This window comes from Dermacentor silvarum, chromosome 5 (genome assembly GCF_013339745.2).
Source record: "Dermacentor silvarum isolate Dsil-2018 chromosome 5, BIME_Dsil_1.4, whole genome shotgun sequence".
Classification (NCBI taxonomy): domain Eukaryota; kingdom Metazoa; phylum Arthropoda; class Arachnida; order Ixodida; family Ixodidae; genus Dermacentor; species Dermacentor silvarum.
The window spans coordinates 171,648,760-171,671,339 of record NC_051158.1 but is presented as its reverse complement, the minus strand read 5'-3'; the positions used below and the strand labels follow the sequence as shown (position 1 = coordinate 171,671,339).

The window sequence follows — 22,580 nt, the reverse complement described above, 5'->3', positions numbered from 1 at the left end:
TTTGAAGCCAGGACGGGAGTATTGCGGACTAAGATGTACCGAGTCAAGTACCAAGGTATAGACACGTTGTGCTGTGCGTGTGGAGAAGAAGAGGAAACGGCTGAACACCTCATACTTTTCTGTAAGGGGCTTAACCCTACAGTGCAAGGCAACGGGGCTGATTTTTTCAAAGCATTGGGGTTTAGGGACAGTGAAGGCAAAATAGACTTTAAGCGGGTAGAAATAACCAAACAGAGGTTATCTGATTGGTGGATAAAATTAAGGCAGGGGTGAAATTTCACCCACCACAAAGTACAAATTATGTTAATAGCCATGGCTAGGTGGCGTATGCCACCGCCCGATTTAAAGGGTTCAGCCTCATCCATCCATCCATCCAGGGCATGACCGTGCTGTTGCTGCCTGTTGCTGTGCGTGCGCGCTGCATTGAGGCAGGTCGATGTGGATGTTTAATCGTGTGTACGCTGTGCCGAGAGAAAATGTCGTGCCCCTTGTGTGCTTTGATGATCACCTAACCCCTGGGACCGCGTAACGTAGCTCGCAGTACCTTTCGCGTGGTTCGCCGATGTCGATTATCGTAGTTATGGCCCGCTTGCGCTTTCTTTGTTCCCGGCCTCTGATAATATCGCATCGGATCACAGTGCACGGAAGAATTTGTTGAGCTATTACGTGCTGTAGTTCATCCGCAATTCAACAGTGTTTACGTCGGAAGGATCGTCGTGCAGTCGACGCCGCGACCTGACATGAAGGAGCGTTTGCCGACTACGCCTAGAAAGGTAAGTCCGGCGCTTGCGCGCAGTTTTGTAGTCAATGGTTCGTGAAGTGTGAATTGTTATACGGATCACGAGATGATTAGTAAAGCGACCACAATGATAAATGTGTTTTTCGAATGTTCGTTCATGTCGCAGTGCACATTTAGCGAACAGTCTCACAAAAAATGTCCTGGAACGTATTGGACGTTGCCAGGAGCTTTATCATGTATTTGCTTTCTGCGGTGATTGTTTGACCTGAATGGTAGAGAAAAAAATCAAGCAGGGAAAGTTACTGCTTGTGTACGTAATTTCTGTATAGGTATTTCTAGAAGTACAGCCTTCCGCATTTGTAACTATATTGCGCGAGCGTCGATCATGGGCCATTTTAGCGCCTTCAACGGCGATACTTAGCGAGACTGACAAAAGTAAGCAGAGGCGCATAAAGCACTCTCCAGCGCAAGCGTCATCTGCTAAGCTGCTATTCTCAGGACGAACGCACACCCATTTCATAGTATGCTGGTGCAATATAGTTAAAAATGCGGGAGGCTGTACGTCAGCTAACGGCTGCGCGAGATGGTACTAGATTGTTGTGTCTGACGCATGGACAGATTTTAGCTTGTATGCGAATTCTACTACATGTAGTGTCGCCAGACAGGCTGTATTTCTTGTGTTGGGTGTCCTGTGTGTTTTCGTGTGCTTGTAAATGTTTATTTCAGAGAAGCCGAGATTACAACAGCCGTGTTTCTTTTTAATCGAATTTTTTTTTCTGCTGAAAAATAGGGCGTTTGTTCTTGGTAATTTCCAGTGCATCGTCCTTCGAGACAATGCTTTGTTCCACCGCATAAAGAAATTCGATTTTGGAACACTTTTCATGTGCTAAGAAATTTTCTTCGTAGTACAATTCACATTTCACTTCCTACAGATGTGCATTTGTGTGAAGCTTTTAATAGTAGATTTATGTTTGCTGCAGTTTCATTTCATGTTAAATAACCGCTTGTGGTGTAACAATCAGATGTTTGCACAACCAGATGCAGCTTCGTGTAGTTTGGTTGTGTGAGACTTTTCAGAATGTAACATGATCTTGTTAACTTGCAAGCTTGCAGTTTCAGCAGGGATTACAGTAAATTGAACATTTCTTATTGTTTAGGGATGTCAAGATTTCGTGAACCAGAGGCATCTCTACACCGCATAGGAACCTAAGACATTTCTGCAGCCGGAACAGCACGGCAAATCATCTGATCTGCATGATGCGACAAGGTGTGTACAAAATGGTCCCTGCCACTTACACAAGCTGTAGGTTTTGTTGGTATAATTCATACCTGTCAACTCTCCTGAATTTTTCTTATTTTTCGTGATCTCTAACGAGCATACCAGAGGGGGCACTTGCTTTAGGCCAGTTTGTTCAGATAAATTTCTTAAACAGGCTAAATCGGCAGCAGCAAGAACACTGCAAAAGTGCTCTGGTGATATAAAACAGTGTTGTCAGTTTTGGTGTTTCAGTTCGCTGCTGCTTTGTGTGCTGTTAAATAATGGTTAATTATGTGCAGGCGCGGATCCAGGGAGGATGTCCGGATGTCCTGACTCCCCCCTCAGATTTCTGCATCGCCCCCTCGCTGACATGGGGGATGGCCCTGTCGCAAAAAAAATATGGCCACCAGCATTCTTCAAAATTATTTTTCGCGAGTACCAGTGGTATCAGCCATGTAGAAGTAAAGCTAGCTCGCTCACAAGCTTAGTTGTATTCCGTAGGGGTGTGGTGTGGCGAAGTTGCCATAGTTATTTTTTTTCATGAACACCTTGGACCTCCTGGCGCCGGCCGTGCCTTACTCGTCCCATCGGTGGCGTCGAATGAACGAGGGGACGTCCCTTTTGCCAAGCACGCAGATGTCCGCGCGAGCTCCTTCGCGCCTGATCAACTCTGTTCCCCATTGAGGTGTCATCGGTTGCCTCATTGGCTGTCATCGGTTCCGCGACCAACCTGCTTAGTGAAAGAGATCTCTCGCTGAAGTGTTCATATATAAATAATACCAACTAACAGCTAAACTAAGAACTACGCATAGGCAACTTTTTTTTTACTGTAGCACTCAGTGTGATCCCAGTTCTTCTTCTTTCTGTGGTTTTACGTGCCAAAACAAGTTCTGATTATGAGGCACGCCGTAGTGGAGGGCTCCGGATTAATTTTGACCACCTGAGGTTCTTTACCGTGCACTACAACGCAAGCACACGGGCGTTTTTGCATTTCGCCTCCATCGAAATGCGGCCGTCGCGGCCGGGAATTAATCCCGCGATTTCGTGCTCAGCAGCACAACGCCTTAGCTGACTGGGCCACCTCGGCGGGCTTTGTGATCACAGTTACACGTTGACAATATCCAGTACGAGCACAGTGCCGTTCGTACGCTACAAGTTTTTCATTGTAACTTCGCAGTTTTATTGTCCTACATTAAGCATAGGAGGCTCAAGCCCGCCGGATCCTGTTTATCTGAGTGGGCGTTCTCGTGGAGCGGGGCGAAGCCTCGAGCAGCGGCTGCGAAGTGGGGGAGCGTGATGTCAGCGGCCAACGCCAGCACGCGGGCCTAGGATGGCGTCGCGTGGTTAGAGAAACGGGAGCAGATGCGCGCCTTGTGTAAAAGGATGACGTCGCGTGGGAAACAAAACATGAAGACGCTGGCTCGCGCTCTCGGCTACTAGGCCACATCGTTCTTGCAGGTGGCGTCGTGAGTCTTCTTCATACGCGGTGATCCGCATATCGTAAACAACCAGCGTAGTGGTTGCCGCGTCGGAGCTCCAAAGCAAACGAAGGTGTCTCAGCCGAACACAAAGAATCTTCTTAAGGAAATCAAGGTGTCCCAACAGAACTCCAAAGACGGACCCGTGCTTACGCATGCATAACAAACCTGCGACAGATCATCCTAAATTTTATTTTAAGAAACAATACAGGCTAGACATACCGGGTGTTCAAAATTAAGCTTTATGGTTTTCTTAAAATTAGGCACTGGGAGGCACGTAAAGAGCACCTGCGCAAATAAGTTATGCGGCCAGGGGGACACAAAGTGAGATGATAATTATCGCTGTCAGCAGCCGAATTACCTAAAATTGAATAATTAACTATTCATTGACTGCAGTAAGTTTGTATGTTTGTATTCAAAAGTTAGAGGCAGTCGTGTTTCTACACAGTTTCACTTGGAAGAATTCCTCTAGCATGTCTATGCTCCGAGATATCCAACTCCAAATTTTAATTGTCGTTCGCATGATTACGCATGCAAGAGAGTGAGGATTGGCGCAAAGCTCTTCCATGATGTGACGCGGCTGTTGAGTGCGGCATTTAGTCTGACAACGCGGCGGAGGCATTGGCAAAGATAATAACTGTCCCCCTTCGCCTCACGGCTGGCGAAATAAAAAAATGTCACAGTTTCGCCCTAAGGGCGAAGCAATGAATGCGATAGCAACACAGCAATGTCATACGAAGTAAGGTGAGCGGCTTTGGTAGCAATGTGAATTGTAGTAAACATGAGCTGATTAAGTAAGCAGGTGTGCTGCGCCGTAAGTAGACCGTCATGAAGAGAGACTCGATGACAACGAGAAGGCGCTTGTGAAACGGTGGTGTTGATGAGAAGCGCTTCCCGTGCGCATCGCGTGCGAAGGGACACAGCTGTAGCGCTGCACTGCCGATTTGGGCAGCATTGCATGTGTAGCGTGCGTTGGAAAATGTGGCCCGACTATTACTAACTGAATGAACAAGCGTGGTGTGAGCGCGCACAAACAAACACGAATAGATCACACTGAATGACTGCAGACAACGACTGTCAAAACGCTGGCAGCAAGCATACGCTGCTGCGGGCGAAGGTGCGTGCGGTCTATCGCTTCAACGGAAACTGAGCGGCGAATGCACGGCGCATAAAGGTCAGAGCCGTGTGGAGATAAGAGACGGTGCGGACGAGCGACGAGCGCAGTTGTTGGCAGATTCTCTCTCCCCTCCCCCCCCCCCCCCCCGCTCTTTCCGGCGCTGGCTTCCTGCTTCCTTGCTTGCGCGTGGGAGATGAGTGCGTTCGCTCTCCGTGATAGCGCGCGTCCCCGCACGCTTCCGCTCGGGCATACGGCGCGCGGTGAAGATTTTATCTCTACGGAACCTGACGGCAACGGCGACGCGACGACGCCGACGGCAGAAATCCGGTTGAAGTGTCCATATAATTGCTACCGCAATAAAAAAATCGAAGAACCCGTAACCGCTGTCGTAACACGCTACCGCGCAGCCTGTAAAGCTGGCGGCAGCTGCCATGCCGAGATAATGGCGCGAGCGGAGAAGCCGGAGTGTTAATGCGCGTGCGTAATGGTGACCAGACGACCAGGCATGGTCATTGCCTGGGCTACGCAAATAAAGTGACTGCTGATTTCCAAGTATTGTAAGTTTTATTGAAATCAAAAGCAACAACTACACCATCAACAGCAGAAACCTTTTTAGCTATGCTAACGAATATTTCATACATACTGCCGCTTCAAGTTTGGTGTTGTCATGCACAAATCTCATGACAACACTTCACCCATCAGGATGTGAATGCCCTAAAAAATCTTAAAAATGCCTCCCTTCCCCAGCAACACAAAGCATAAACCGCTCGCGCGTCGAGTCGATAACTCTGCGCAGTAAGACAATTGAAATTTGGAGTCGGATATCTCGGAGCTCGAACACGCTAGAATAATTATTCCGACCGATACTGCGTAGAAACACGACTGTCTCTAAGTTTTCAATACAAACATACCCACTTACTGCAGTCGAAAAAATTAATTGTTCAACTTTAGTTAATTCGGCTGCTCACAGCGATAATTGTCATCTCACTTTGTGCCCACCTGCTGGGTGCCTAATTGCCTAATTTTAAGAAAACCATAAATCTTAGTTTTGAACGCCCTGTATTATCAGGCACAGCCGCCAAGCACATGGCTGTATTGGGTAACGTCCTTTTCCTATAAGCTCGGAGAAACCGATACCTGGCTTCGCTAAAGGGCTTCTTCCTCTTACTGGGGTTTTACGTGCCAAAACCAGTTCTGATTATGAGGCACGCCGTAGTGGAAGGCTCCGGATTAAGTTTGACAACCTGGTGTTCTTTAACGTGCACTACAACGGAAGCACACGGGCGTTTTTGCATTTCGCCTCCATCGAAATGCGGCCGCCGCGGCCGGGATTCGATCCCGTGATCTCGTGCTCAGCAGCGCAACACCTGAGCTGACTGAGCCACCACGGCGGGCTAGAGGTGTTGCTCTAGCCTTATAAAACGCGGGTTTATCGTGAGCAGAAACGGTGCATTTCGGTAAATCAGAAAGGCTACTATCATCATCATCATCATTGACAGAAGCTGACCCCCCCCTCAGAAAAAACCTGGATCCGCCCCTGATTATGTGTGTATCAATGCAACAGTCTGGGTGCTGAGAGGAAGCTTTAAAAAAATGTGTGCTACCTTGCCAATAAAAAGTTTTTTTCTGCAGAATTTTTACGAAATATAAAGTTCACAGGTTGGCATGTATGACATAATGTACAGCACTGTTGCTATGAATATGCTATATTCATAACTTGCAGCTTCGGTCTACTTGAATTGCATATTTTGAATCTGGCCTACCTTCAGTTTAATCAATTCATTTAAGTAGCCTCCTCTGAGTTAAATGTAATTGGAGGCTATTGTAGAAATGCATGATGTGCTCCCTACTGACTGCATTGTGGCAATTTTTTTAGGGACCATCTTGTGAGGCATGCATATCCTTTCATGTCTTGCTATGATTTGCCCAACAAAAGCAGCAGGGCTTTGGTTACCTTTGTTATTACGCATTCTTGTAGACTTCCGTTTCTCTTCTAACATGTGTGCATGCGCAAATTCTGTGTTCTTAATTATAGCTCTGTAAGTTGACCTAATTGTGTATTACATTTTTAAAAAATTTGGGGGGGAGCGGGGTTATTGATTCCCATAATACTAGGGAGAACGGGACCTCAGACCAAAAGGCCACAAAAGGTGGCTTAAAGTGTTCGAAGCTCAGAATTTAACATTCTGTCTCCTAAAGCACTACCAGTATGAAAGTGTTTCTAATTGCTTTGTTTTTATAAGCTAGCTGCCCGATTTGCAGCCACATTGTGAGAGAGTAGGTTTTTTTTTTCTTCTTTTGTTTGAGTTCTTTTGTTGAATGTTCTCCTTTTTAGTTCAGAAATTTTTTCCTACCACCTCACGCAATACTCCCACTGGAGCCTATGAGGTACGTTTATAAATAAATAAGAAAATTCCTGAGGCATGCAACAAACCATGCAAATCAGTCCCTAAAAAGCCATAAAGAGGATCTATTATTTTCAGCAGCTGCCTCAGTCGTACTGTGCTCACTGGCGCACTGACAAAAACCATTGCAGCAGCAAAGCACTACTCTAAACATTTCCCTTTCAACATTTTTAACTCTCATATGCTGTCTTCTCCAAATCGTGTTGAGTGCATCTGGAATGTTTCGGCAATTGTTTTTACCTCAACCATTATGCAAAGCAATCATGCAAAGGTTCAGCTTGTTGACTGTTGCTTATTTATACCTAGCCTGATCTCTCGAGTTGACTGTATGCTTTCTTTTTTTTTGCATACCTGCCATGGTTGCTTAGTGGCTATGGTGTTGAGCTTCTAAGCACGAGGTCTCGGGATGAAATCGTGACCATGGCGGCTGCCTTTTCAAGGGGGTGAAATGCGAAAACACCTGTGTACTTGGATTTAGGCGCACGTTAAAGAACCCCAGGTGGTCCAAATTATTCTGGAGTCCCTCACTACGGCGTGCTTCATGATAAGACTGGTTCTGGCATGTAAAACCCCATAATGTAATTAAAATTTTTTACACAAGAACTAAGGTGGCTTTTAATGATGCCACCTTTTCACATTACTGCATAACCACAAGTTTGTCGAAATAATTGAACAAATGTATTCAGTATTCTGTAAAAGCAAACTTGTCTTGTACAGCAGCTCGAATAAGCCATTTTCAGTGCAATAGCAGGCTTAGGATGTTGCCAGAAAATTGTGTCGCATAAGGATGTGCTGCATCAGAAGGCACGTTTCTTGTTCATTGTATTCATTCTAGCATTACCTCATCTCTATGTTCCTTTCAATGGTATTCACTGTGCACACATACTAAAGAGATAAGGAACATCCACAGTGCACGCATACCAAGGAAGTCACAGTCAGAGAGCGATAGAGCACAGCACGCTTTCACTCTCTGTCTGTCGCTTATTTCCCTCACATGTGTTCATTGTGAGCACCACCAAAATGAAGTTACCGACTTGCCCAAGCTTCAACTCTTGTGCTTGGTGTTTTTTGTCTACAAAATGCCCATAAGCAAGTCATAGTGGTGGTGATTTTCGCATGTATGGAAAAGGCTTATTCAATTCCAGCACAGCTTCATTTGTTCTAGGCATAGTAAAGAACTTGCTAGTGTTTATTTTAAAGGCTGAATTGGTAGGAAACTATTGGGGTATTCCTAATGGGGGGGGCACCCTTTTGCATTAAGTTTGTGCAGATGCTTGAAGCTTGTACTATGTTGATGAAAATAGAGTTGAAGCTATAGAAGCATATTTGTCAAAATGTAGTGAATGCTTCCGAGTAGAAATCCGGAGTTATGCTTCTTGGGACACTTATTGGTTAGCCTTATCGGGTAATGCGATTAGCCATATCGATGCTATAATGTTGCAGGGTCTGCAGGATGGCCAGCGTTACAAAAAAATTATCATTGTAAGAATACATGTTCTGCAATAATATTAGGATTGGCCCCCCCAAGTGACAACGCTTGCTTACACTATATCTGGGATAAACCAGGTTTACTCAGCCAGACAGCCATCCGTGCATGAGGGGGGGGGGGCGGCAAAAAGGGGCTTTCGAGTAATCTTCTTCAAGTAGATGGCTCATACATCAGATCTTTCTTACTGTGCATGCTATGTTGCTCAAAGTCAAGTTAGCTATGGGTACAATGTCTACATTTTATTACTGTTTATGCCTAATGAAGGTTGCTTTGTTCACAGTGTCACTTTCTATATTGTTTCTCTTATGGCACTAAGCTCACTTGTTTTAATGCTGCTATAGGTATGGCTCGGCCTGGTGATGAAGTGTAAGCAGAACATGCTATGCTGCGAATTGGTGCCAATCTTCACATCCGAGTTGTTCCCACGACAGTCAAGCACTACTGTGATTTGCTTCATTGGCAAGGTAATATACTATGGTGAGCTTGCACCTCAATATTGGTATTGAAAAATATGTCAAGTAAAAGACACAAGAGTTGGCCTTTATGACAGATACACTCATGTTCTTTTTTTAAAGAGCTCTTTTAGCACTGTTCTTTATGGGCATGTTTTCAGAGGATGCTTATACTCCTTTATTACAAACTGCCATGGAGCTAGTTTGTGTGTTAAACTAATACTCTTTCACTAAGAAAATGTCCAGTTTTTACTCGCACAGCGATATGGTGCCAAGGACGAAAGGGGTGGAATAGATCAATCTGAATGCATGTTGCTCACACAAATACAAAAAGGGCGCATGGCATGGCTAGCGCGATTTGTTTTACATTCATGATAAGCAGTCTCAATGTCTAATAATTCTATTGATAGGGAGCTAACACACTGGTTCCCCGTCATTTGAATAAGGAAAGATTCACATATCTCTGAAGCACTCTGGTCTTTATATTTTGCCACAATCAAGTGGTTTTTAAATATGGGTGCACATTGCACTGAGAGCAGTGCAATACTAATGTCAACTGACCCACACATCAAGTTTGCGTGGTTACGCGGCCTGTCATTTATACATTTGGCTTGTTTAGCCAATGTAGCATCTACTGCACAATAATGGTATGTGATAGACACTGCACCTGTGTACTCTACATGCATTTTTTTTGCATTCTTTTTTTTCACAGGTAGTGATGCATGCCTTTTCATTATTTATGTGCCTTCACAACAAGCCAAGCTTGTTTTGGGCCGAGAAAGAATTCTAGGAAACGCCTACGTGCTGCAACTTTTCTCGGAACGAAACTAGCTTGGCTCGTTGGGTTGGGTTAAATGGTTCGATGGGTTTTGGAGCCCATACGGGTTCTTTGCTCACACTAAGACACATAAGCTTGTAGGCTGTGCTTCTGTAATTTGTACAGCTCACTGACAGTGCAGGTGCGGGCCTCATCTTCACAAAGAAGCTGACTGACTGCACCTTCCACGGAGCAGGTGACTCGGGTTGAGTGAGGCACCAGTGTTGGTGTTTGTTCCCTTGTGCAAAACAGCAGCTTTAGGTTCATTGTAGTTGTAGGAAGACAAGTTACACATAACTTCCATGGTTTGAGTGGGCGCATTTCTCGTGGGGCATCAAGCTTTTTTTTTTTTTGCAACTGTCTGCATGGGTGCTTCAGTAGCATTGGTGTGAAGTTGGCATAGAGTTGTGCATTCAAGAACTTCTGAAGAATGACCTGCTGTAGTTAGCGCTGTGAAGATTGCATCGTCTACCAAGTCTTTGGTTTTCTGTTGGTGTACTTGTAATCGTGCTGTCAGTAATTTCTCGGCTTGCCGAATTATCTTGAGGCCCCACACTGACGCTATCTATGTCTTCAAGTGCAGACTTTTTAGGATAAGGTTCTTCGCTTTCCAAATGTGGTTGTAGGAAAGGTGGCACTTACAGGTGCCTATTCTAGACATTATTGAAACAAGCCAGCGAATCTTGGTTACGTCTTGTCCATAGTGTATAGCAGTTAGTCAAGGGTTGAGAAAATTGCTCTCAGTGGTAGCATGCTGGCAGTAACTTGGTCATTGACCACATGCTCATCATCATGTTACCTGATTAAATGAATTTTCGTTGAAGCTTTGACAAAATTGCCTACAGAAGTTATGGATAACACATTTTAGCCAAGGCACATTGGTTCGTCTTACTCGTGTCCAGATTAGAAATCTATAAGTGCCACCTTTCCTTCAACCAGACTTACAAAGCTAAGAACCTTGTCCTGAAAAGTCGGCACTTTAAGACATCAGTAGCGTCAGTGTGGAGCCTCCGGATAATTCATCCAGCCGGGCAGAAATTACTAATAGCAAGAGTTCAAGAATGCTGACAGAAAATCAAGGGCTTGAAAACTGACACATTTGCAAGATGCCAACTAGAGCAGCTCTATGTCCACTTCATAGCGACGCTAAGGGACCACCTGTGCAAACTGTCGCAAGAAAGCTTGACATATTAAAACAAAAAAAGCCTGTTTAAACCAAGAAGTTAACTTCAGCTTGTCTTCCTGCAAGCCCACTAAACCTGAAACTGCCATTTTGTGCAAAGGACTGAACTTCGACACTGCAGGATACTTCACAATATCTTGGCGAGAGTAACCTGCACCGTGGAACATGCCTGCAGTAAGCTCCTTCTGAAGTAAAAGAAAAGGTCCACGTGGCGTAGCTGCCATGGTGTAACCCTGGAATCTGTTTCTGCTCCGCAACTTGAGCTTATTTTTTTCAGTGACCACAATTGCATTATTATGAAACGGAATGCATTAACAGGTTCAAACTCAGGTTATTGTTTTTATCTGCATGACTTTGTGGCCAAAAACTGATGAAAGGAGGCGCAATGCGACTATTGAATCTGTCCAGGGGACAGGGACGTCAAGAAGTTTTAAATCCATTTGCATAGGCTAACAATCGCAAGGCAAACTGCTGCTATTCCGTGAAAAAGTACCATGCACTTCTTACTTGAAGGAATAGTGCCAATCTTTTTCAGCTGTAGTTAGCACAATGTGTGTACACTGCACATATAATTTGAGTTAAATGTAAAGAAGGTATTGCAGAATAGGCCTTTTATAACTAATGGCCATAATTTTGGCATTAGTAGATCTTTGTTCAGACCATCTGACAATTTCTTGAAAGTATGAAATTTTTGTTTATGTAGCTGCTGTCAGCATATTCTATATTATCATTTGGTCTTATGCATATACTGTTTGCTCTAAAAATTAAATTCTTGAGTTTCACATGCTAAAACCACGATATGATTATGAGGCATGCTGTAGTAGGGGACTCCGGATTATCCCTTGAACCCTTGTTAATTCAAACTCTGATATCTGAACATATCAGTTAAGTCGAAAATTTTTTCGTGGCTCAGTATTGACTTTATGTATATTTGACTTCTTATCTAGCAATGCTTCTGTGCTGTGCTCCGGGTATCTTGAAATCTTGACTGCAACACTGTAGGGAAAATGTTATCACCCAAAGGTTTCCATACGTTGTACGCAGCTGCGATATCTCCAAAAGTTGCAAGATCGCAAGTTTGTAGCAAATTCTGCTTCATTCCATGCCACTCTTGTCATCCACTGTTCACGACCGGCAGAGATCTCATTGGTAATCCGGGCAGAGTGTTTCTCTGACCCCTAACAAAATGCAATGAGCATGATAAGGCCTCCCGCTTTTTAACTATATTAGATGAGAACACTATAATATGGTTGTGCATCATCCTGAACGGGACATCACATTAGACGACTTTTGCACAGGATAGTGCTTGGTGCACCTGAGAGTTCTTCTATGTGTCTCGCTGATTATTGCGCTTAGAGGTGCTAAAATGATGCGGGATGGACGCTCGCACAATATGGATAAAAATGTGGGAGGCTGTACACATGAGCACCACAACATACATGCTCATGTGTACGCATAGAGTTGTCAGCTTGCTTATTTCCTGTGCTCTGTGTTTCTGTGTGGATCTGCTCGCTAGGCCATACCGTGTGCTGCGCCGAATGTTTGGCACGTTATTGGTATTTTTTTCATTAACAAGTTCAGGGCCATGATCTCGTAGCAATGCGTTGTCTGATGCCATTTCTAATCGTGCTTCGTCAGTTGTCATAGTGACACTGTGCCTACGTTATCAGTACGGGTTTGATGGAACATCGTATAACGGCGATGTGTGAGAACGGATCACAGAAAGAATGCACAGAGGACAATCGCCGAACTTCAGCTGAGGTTTACAGCAGAAAAATTACACAAGCAGCAGTTTCTGTGCAGAAACATTGGACAAAATACCGCCATGGCGCACATTGTGTCGGCGCGATCACAACAGATGGTCATGTCATACAACTCTACGGAACATCCTGATTTGCGCAAGATCAAAGACACATTTGTACTACACATTATACAATCAAGTTACGCTCTTCAAGCCCGCCAACTTGGAAACCTTGCAAATATATCTCTTCTCTTTTTGACAAATTAAGTGATGCGGTGCTAATGCAACCTTCTCCTTCCTTTTTTCGTGTGAAATGCCTCAAGCAATTCTCTCTCTTTTTGATCCTTAAAACTTCCTAGTATACAAGTGTCGTTGTACACTGGAGTGCAAGGACACCTTTTGCAATGGTCAGCCGAGTGATCCCCTGCTACAAAAGCCTGCACGGATGCTGGATGCTCCCTCAAATGGTCATTAAACATCTACCAGTTTGGCTGACATAACACCTGCCACAAGAGAGCGGGTTGTGGTAAACCACCTCCGTCTGGCAGTGTACGAAGCCCTTAGCATGCTGTTTCGCACACTTATGTGAAGTGCGCGCACTGTTCACTGCACAGCAAATTCACCCCAGTTTTTCTGAGCGGAGAACACTATGGCAAGGCCGCACTTTCCGGCCACTTTCTTCAAGTGGTGGGAGAGGTTGTGCAAATAAGGCACCATTAAGAGCTTCCTTGACCATTCTTTATCAGCTCCCCTGCTCCTCACACCAGACCTTACTTCACCAAATAGGCTTTCAACAACAGAAGCGATTGTTTCACCAGGGAAACCCACCTGCTTGAGCCTCTTGGTTTGCACTCCGAGCTTTCTGATGCTCGCATCACCATTCAAGCGCGGATCTGATACTGTTCAATGCGATGTCTCTCTTAACAAGTTTTGAGTTCCAATAGTCCCATAGTCTCCTCCGCTCGGAAAAACTGGCACGAATGTGCTATGCTGTGAACAGTGCACGCACTTCACAAAAGAGTGCAAAACAGCATGTTAAGGGCTTCGTACGCTGCGAGACAGAGGTGGTTTACCACATACCGCTCTCCTGTGTCAGTTATGTCAGCCAAACTGGTAGATGCGTTAATGACCATTTGAGGGAGCATCGAGCATCCGTGCAGGCTTTTGTAGCGGGGGGGTCGCTTGTCTGACCATTGCAAAGGTGTATTTGCACTCCAGTGTACGACACTTGTATACTTGGAAGTTTTAAGGATCAAAGAGAGAGAGAATTGTTTGGGGCATTTCATATAAAAAAGAATGGAGAAAGTTGCATTAACATCGCGTCATTTAATTTATCAAAAAGAAAAGACATATTTGCAAGAAAAGGTTTTCACTTTCGCGGGTTTGAAGAGCGTAAATTGATGGGGTATAACGTGTAGTACAAATGTCTCTTTAATCTTGTGCAGATGAGAACGTTTGTAGTGCTGTATGACATGATGACTTTCTGTTATGATCGCGCTGACAATGTGTGCCATGGTGGTGTTTTGTCCAATGTTTCTGTGCAGGAACTGCTGCAGTAAACCTCAGTGTGAAGCTCGGCGATTGTCCTCAGTGCACTCTTTCTATGTCCCGTCCTCACATGCACCGTTATAACATGTACCATCAAATCCATACTGACAACATGGGCACAGTGTCACTATGACAACTGACGAAGCACTATTAGAAACGGCATCAGAAAATGCATTGCTACAAGATCGTGGCCCTGAACTTGTTAATGAAGAAAGTACCAATAACATACCAAACATTCGGCACAGCCCGTGGCATGGCCTAGCACGCAGGTCCACACAGAAACACAGAGCACAGGAAATAAGCAAGCTGACAACTCTATGCATACACATGAACATGCATGTTTTGGAGGCCAGGTGTACAGCCTCCCCCATTTCTAGCTATATCGTGCGAGCGTCCATCACGCATCATTTTAGTGCCTTTAAGGGACAATAATCAGTGAGACCGGCAGAACTACTCAGGTGCACCAAGCACTGTGCAAGAGTCGTCTAAGGTGATGTTCCCTTCAGGACGACGCACGACCATATTATAGTGTTCTCGTGCAATATAGTTAAAAAGCAGGAGGCGGTACCTTCTCATGCTCATTGCACTTTGTCAGGGGTCAGAGGAACACTCTGTCCGGATTACCAATGAGACCGTGGCGTAGAAAGAAGCAGAATTTACTACAAACACCATCATAACATGTTCCATCAAGCCAGCAACCAACTAGCCCATCTAAGTCTCATAATTATCAGTATGGGATAAATCAGCCAAACACGGATGCTAAAGCCACTATTCCACAACGGTATTTACTTTGCTGGCAAAAAGGTAGCTTCCAAGTAATTTATTAGCGTGACGTGTCCATGCTGCTTTTTAAATGTGTATTTTATGCTTGTACTACTTCTGTTGCTTCAATACTATTGTTAATCGAATAAGTAATGTCTTTTTGATTATAACACTTGTTTCAGTGGCCCGCTAATTGTGACAGTTTATTCTACCACAGTAATGCATGTTCCCTTAGAATCATAGCCAAATTGCCTGAAACCAGTTACCTTTGAATGAGATTTGTTAGTATCTCCTTTATTCTGAATGCTTACCCATTCTTATCTGTGTGAACATACGCAAAACTGCTTTTGCCTTTGTGTGAACCTGTTGCATAAGTGAAAAGAAATTGTTGGCTTTTCTTTACTTTTTCAGGGTGCCCTGCAAGCTCTCACCAAAGCAACACATTCCACTGGTTTTCTGTCAGAGTACCATTATAGAATTTCAAATAAACTATGCTTGTCAGATGTGCGACATGCCCCGTCTTAAAATCAGAGCGCTTCAGTAATAATGTTTGAATGGGTGTACATAAAAACACACGTAAAGTATACTTATGTCTTTCTTTTACAAGTCCTCTTCACCCGACATTTTTCCAACTTAAAATTACGCTTTGCTGTACATTTGTTTTATGCACAAACCATTACAGCAACACAACACTGCAGTAAAATGAGTACAAATGATAAAGCATGCAGTACACCTGCAAGAATTACATTTGCATACTTGTAGTACATATGAAAATGAGCTACCGATCTTTTTCAGGTTGCATACTCTTATAGGTTATACATGTCAAGCGCACTCATAGGTCACACAAAACTCGTTCAAGGCTGATCTCAAATCCATAAGTGCACCAAATAGATTTAAAGAGTGACTTATGTTAAGTAACATCGGACCAGTCTAAAGAAACCTGGCTCAAATAGGGAAATAAATAGGTTCGAACAGGGTCAAACGGGAGTGGACTAAACGGGGGCAAATAGGTCTGGGCTAAATGGGTTCAAACGGGGTCCCGTTCCATAATCCTATTTGATGAAACCCGTTTGAAATCAAATAGGAATTTTTAGTAGGGCATGCCCTCGCTGCGCGGAGCCCCACGATGCAGATAAATGTGGCGCCACTGCAATGGAGTTTTCGAACTGTGGCGGGTCACATGAGGCTTCATCGAAGAATTGCCCACATATTAAAAAGGAAATGACCATTTTGAAAGAAATGGTGAGAGATCATTCAACTCTCGAATCGAGAAGCCGCCGCTAAGATAAGGAGGCGACGTTCCTGTCGCCGACGTTCTTGAAGGAAGGCTGTTGCCTCTACGGCGCGCTTGCCACTTCATATGACATCACCTCCTCCTCTGCCGCCCAGACCATACAATGCGGAAAGGACCACGAAGGAACAAGATCACTGAGAAGACATCTGCCGAATCTTGGCGGGCCCTACCAAAACGACAGCAAGCACCAACAGGATTGCGGCAAACTTCTGAAGGACAACCCTCGGCGTCTACTGTCGGTGATTTGTCCGACCAGGACAGGCAAGTGACTGTAATGCAGCCGTCGCTAATTAATACAATCCGCATGACCCTCAACAAGCTACAAACACCTGCAGCTCGAAGTGCTCTGCAAATACTGGATGCACTAAATCCAGTGCTTGCTAGCATCGTCTAAGCACCATGGCTTGACCAACAGTCGCCTTCCGCACTGAAGTTAAAGGTGCGTCGATCTTCCAGTGGAATGCCAGAGGTCTCAGGACCCGCATAGCAAACTTTCGCCAATTCGTTTTTACAAATCGCTTCCCCATACTGGTCATATGCGAACCAAATACACCGACTCCATTCAGGCTGTCTGGTTACGAACCTTCCGCCTCATCCACATGCGGAGCATTCAGCAAAGTAATCGTCTACATCCGCACGGATCTTACGTATGTCAGTCACGCGGTAGAGCCACATGACGACAACCAATATGTCTGCCTGCATAGAAAAATGAAGACTGTCATTTACACTTGTTGGAGCCTACATAACCCCAGTGGGTCACTTTGATGGCAAAAGGCTCAAGAAAATATTGCAAATGACCAATGGCCCCTGGGTTATCACAGGCGACCTTAACGCGCGTCACCAGCTATGGGGAAGCACTAAAATTGATTCCAGAGGCAGGAGTCTTGCCTCCTTTGCTGCCCACCATGATATGTGTTGTGTGAATGATGGCAGCCCTGCGTTTCTGCGAGGCACGACCTATAATAGCTGCTTAGACTTGACTTTGGTGTCACGACGTTTCGCCTCGAGCGTCCAATGGTTTACTGACATAGAGACACATGGAAGCGACCATATTCCAACATACATCAAGATTAGTGGAGTTGGGCAATGCTCCTCTACAGTCTTGCGTGCAGTTGAGTGGTCAAGGTTTAAGGAGCATATGGATGACGCATGTCGGGAAGGCCTTTCACATAATATAGAAGACGAAATCGCGGACTCAATGAAAGCATTCATGTGCTCGCTCACAAGGTCAGCAAGCAAACACACTTCGACACAGAACTGGAGAGGCTACGTGCGGAACGCCGACAGGCGGAAAGAAGGTATCGGCGCACGAAATCCGTTCTAGACCTGAGGGCTTCACGACGCATATAAAAGAAAGTTCAGTGTCGTATGAATAAATTGGAAGACAAGCGATTGAAAATCTTTCTGTCAGACGCTGGACGAAGATCGCTCTCACACATATGGAGAACGGTTAGGGGTCTTCGCACATGCCCGCATCAAAGGAAGCCCTTTGGTGCTGTGGCCTTCTACCAACACCGCTCGCAGTTTGAAGTGGCTGAAGAGTTCTGTGTGCGGGTTGCTGGATTCCGTGATCATCCCTACTGACGCGGCACTAAATGGCGTCCGTGAGGCACGTATAGCAGAAATGAACGTGCCATTTTCACCTGAAAAATCTCGACGCTGCGTTAGCGACCTGCAGGCGTTCTTCGTCACCAGGACCAGATGGCATCACGTACGCTGCCCAATGCCACCTCGGACATGACCGACGTAGTGAACTGCTCAACTACTACAATGAGTCTTGGCGAAACGGTGTTGTTCCTAAACAATGGAAATCGAGCCGCTTGATCTGAATTCTGAAACCTGGAAAGTCTCCGCTTGATTTATCATCATATCGTCCGATTGCGCTTTCGAGCTGCGTCGGCAAAGTGATGGAAAGAATGATTCTTGCTCGCTTGGAATGGTACCTCGAGCGATTCAACATCTATCCGGATGCTATGGCTGGCGTTCGTCGAGGTCGCTCGTCCATCGACAATGTTATTGACCTCGTTACCTGGGTCCAAGAACAAAAACTCCTCAAGCGCCTACCAGTTGCACTTTTTCTCGATGTCAAAGGAGCATACGACAACGTCGCCGATGAGGCCATACTGAACTCACTTGAGGCTGTGGGAGTTGGTGGCCGGATGTATCAATGGATTCGGAACTATTTGACCGAGAGCTGCTTTTTCTTACAGACTAAAGACGGCCCTACTTCGGAACATTACATCTGCCGTGGTGTGCCGCAGTTAGGAGTGCTGAGCCCTGTATTGTTCAACCTCGTCTTGGTAGGACTTGTGGAGTATTTACCGCGGACAGTTATATCTCTATATACGCCAACGACATTTGCATCTAGGCCTCTGCAGTGACTCGGCCTCAGGTGCGGGCCAGGCTTCAGTGGGCGGCAACCATGGCGGCGTCTTATCAACGAGAAGAAGGCCTCAGTGTGTTCTACAGAAAAGTGCGCATTGGTTGGATTTACGCGCAAACAAATGTCACTGTATTCAGTTTCAATCAACGGTCAAGCTGTGTCCTATGTGAAGACGCATCGCTTTCTGGGTGTCATTATCGACCGTAACCTCTCATGGACCCCTCACTGCGTTTACCTAAAGAAGTTCTTTGATATGGCTCAGGTATTTAAATTTCTCTGTGGGAAAAACTGGGGTGCACCTGTCCATTCTATGCTGCAGCTGTACATGGTACTGTTCCTGAGACTCCTTCGTTACAGTCTGCCAGTTTTGTCACATACATGCAAGACGAACATTCGCGCTCTTGAGAGCATACAAGGTCAAGCCCTATACACGTGTTTAGGACAGCCTCGGTGCACCTCAACAACAGCAACAATAACCATCGCGAGAGACCATACGATCCAGACACACGTAGCTGCCGACTCCCTCAGAGCGCACATTCGTCATCTGTCAAGGATCCCCGACCATCACTTAGCTTCCCTACCAGCGGAGAGACCTCAAGCGACGTTTTCAAAAGTGATTAGCGACCATCAAGAGTGTATAACTTCACCTTTTACACCGGCGTCGAAGCCTTCATCTCCCCTGTGGTGCCTGCGACAGCCTCAAGTGAATTTTACTATTCCCGGAATCACCAAGAAGGCCAATCATCCATCGCTGGCTCTGAAGCAACTGATGCTCCTAATAATGCACCAGACATATCCTGACTACATACATGTATATTCCGACGGCTCCACCTCACCTACCAGTTCAACTGCCGCATTCGTCGTTCCAGCCAAGCAAGTTGCAGTTAAATTCAAATTGTCACATATGACTATACATCTACGTCGGCAGAACTTGCAGCCCTCCATGCAGCCGTGAGCTACGTCACCGAAGAGCCGGAACAGAAATGGGTCATATTCTGTCGGGGAACTTCGTATGCTTGCACGCAAAACGTCACTAGCTTTATGGAGTGCCTTCAATTGCCGATTATATAAGTTGGGCCCCTTGCTACAGCTACAACTGCCATCTAGCCTTTCCCGCGGCGAAGCAACCTTGCTGTGCCACTTGCGGCTGGGAGTGGCGTTGACGAACGCTTACTCGCATCGTATGGGAATGGCCGAGAGCCCGATGTGCAACTCCTGTGTGTGCGAGAAAACCATCGAATACCTATTGTGTACCTGTCCTCGCTACGACGTACAACGCCTCTCTCTCAGGACAACTTTAACCGGCTGGACTCAAGACCGTTCTCCGAGTCAAAGATACTCGGACCGTGGCTACACCCGTCACTGGCACAAAAAGCGCTGCGTGCATTAGTACAATATTTGAAGTGCACCGATTTAAGAGACCGCCATTAGTGTCTCTGTACATCGTGCCACGTGTACTCAGTGCTCATTCTCTCCCTATTTTTCTCTTTCTATTCCCATTTCCCTTACCCCTAGTGCAGGGTAGCATCCGGATGCTCTTCTGATTGACCTCCCTGCCTTTCCTCTCCTTGCTCTCTCTATTCTAGAAGGCCGTTACACGTGAAATAAGCAATTGATCAAATTTCTCTAGAAAAATTGCCTGTTACATAACGTTGTCAAGGTACTCAGTGAGTTTGATGTCTCTCCGGCATTGATTGAACGCATCAAGACAGAAGTGAATTAGTGGAAAATCAAGCATACTCTGCTCATTTGTTGTGGTTGAAAAGGCCGTATCTTCGAAATGCATATCTGAGGCCCAAAAATCGGCGGAAATGGCCATACTGAGTAAAGAAGCAATGCAGAGCTTGCAAGAAAAGTTGTTGCTTTGATTTATTGCAACAGGTTTGTCAACGGCATACAAAATGCACTACGGCTTTTATTTTCAGAATTATTTGAGCGGCACAAAAATATATCAGTTCAAAAATGAGGTCTTCGCAGACGCAGCAAGTCGCGGACATCACATCATGCATCATCGCAGACGAACACATAATAAATGGGACCATTAGTGCGGATCGTCTGAAGCCTGTATCAAAACATCCATGTGATGTACGTAGAAAGCATGCTGTTCTTGTAGGTTCATCAGTGCAACATACAAGAAAATGTTACAAGTATTTTTATGCAAGTGGACAAGAACGATGAAAGCCTACCAATAATTGAAAGTTTGTGAATTAACTCTAGGAAATTTAAACTAACGAGACTGCAGAACCCGTATGATTAATGACGCCTAAGCATGCTTAAATAACCATAAAAATTATGTTAGAAAAGCGATGCATCTCTTTTTATTGAAGTAATTTTGCAGTTGTATTTCAAAAGAATTGTTTTTGTAAAGGCCAAACTGCACAGGTGTTACGCAATGCAGGTGCAGGAATGAATTTGTTGCTAGTTGGTGATTTTCACTATACAACATCGACAAAAGGACTGCGCTTTACTGTTTTGAAACCTAGACTCAATGTATTTCTCTAGCAGAGTTGACGAACGCCCAGCGTGGCCTGAAGTGAAGTCACGGAAACAACTCGACGCCATTAACAATTCCTATTAATAACAAGTAAAAAATAAAAAGCGGGTGGCTAAGAAATGTGTTAATAGAAAATAATAAAAATGACTTCTCGTGCTCTGGAGTGCCGCCAAAGCAAGTGTGTCAGAGATCTCGAAACTGCACTGAGTATTTCGTTAGAGGCGACGCTATAGTACGTGAGGCGTGGCAGTTGTAATGTGCCAAACAGGAGGTGAACAGGGGGAGCACCTTTTCAGCAATGAAAGTCGCAAGCAGGCTAATCGATAACAGGTGAACGACGTCATCGTGTCAGAGCTCGCCTTCATCGCATCGGCTGGTTGTGAAATTGTCAGGCAACGTTGCAGGTACGAGGTCCACCACCACTGCCCTGTCTCATGGCTGCAAACATCATGCAGTGGTGATAAAGCTGGAGCAGGGGGCTGAGACCGCCTCCCTTTCGCGCTCGTACAGCGGGTTGTCAAGCGTCAAGAGCGCGCACACAGCCTCTCGTTCTTTCTCGCTGCGCCCGTAAAGAAGCCGTGCGTCCTCCTCGCTCTCTTCCTGCGGCTGCGCAGCATTGCCTTGGTCATTTGCCTCGGCAGTTTCTTGATCGGCCTTTGCCTGTAGCGCCACGCATCGCGCTGACGCCTTGTGGCGCCAGAAGTTGCTGATTGTCAGCGTCCTGTAGTTGCAGGGAATGCACTCGTGGTCGTATTCTCCACTGTGCCCCTTGGTGTGCCTGCGAAGGTGAGAACGAAGTTTCAGCGATGCGCAAGCACTTTTTACGAAATAACATCCCTGGACGTAAATTGTCGCTAGACTGCAGCGGAGACCTGGGCGTTTTCATGGATTATTACCGAACGAAACATTGCACCCGCACAAAAACTGAAGCACAGGTGTCCACCACATAGCGGATAACATATTGCAAGGCCTATATATACATAATATATATATATATATATATATATATATATATATATATATATATAATCATCCTCCTTTCACGCACTGTTGTTCGCTTCAGGTTGAGTTGTACTTACAGTGCGCGTTAAGAATGCTAATCATTTCTGCTTAGTTCTTCTAATTTCATACGCGGAGGACGGAGTCCAGAATATGTGACAGCTTACGTCAAATGAGCGCTTATCAGGCAATTACTGAAGCCCCTAGAAATCGTCACTAGATCAGCAAATAGTGCAGCTGATATGACCTCCGCTCGCGCTGGAAGACCGCACTGCTCAGCTCAAACCTGTCATTATAACTCTGAGCCGTCCCGCGAGCAGAGGAAGCCGCGCTTCGAGACAGGGTTTCGGAACCGCGTCCGCGGCGGGTACCCAGACAAAATAGACGCCGGACTCAAATCTCATTCATTTATAAATGAAGT

The 22,580-nt window shown here is 45.4% G+C and overlaps 1 long non-coding RNA gene across 2 annotated transcripts; it reads left to right on the top strand.

Annotated features, from left to right (window-relative positions):
* The first annotated feature begins 384 nt into the window (after window positions 1-384).
* LOC125945291 (uncharacterized) lies at window positions 385-15,766 on the top strand. 2 transcript variants are annotated; one of them, XR_007466787.1, is made up of 4 exons: window positions 385-773; window positions 1,897-2,006; window positions 8,828-8,963; window positions 15,401-15,766. It is a non-coding gene; the product is annotated as an uncharacterized LOC125945291 (long non-coding RNA). The 2 variants fall into 2 exon arrangements; XR_007466788.1 differs by lacking the exons at window positions 8,828-8,963; window positions 15,401-15,766 and adding an exon at window positions 2,297-2,695.
* Window positions 15,767-22,580: the final 6,814 nt, after the last annotated feature.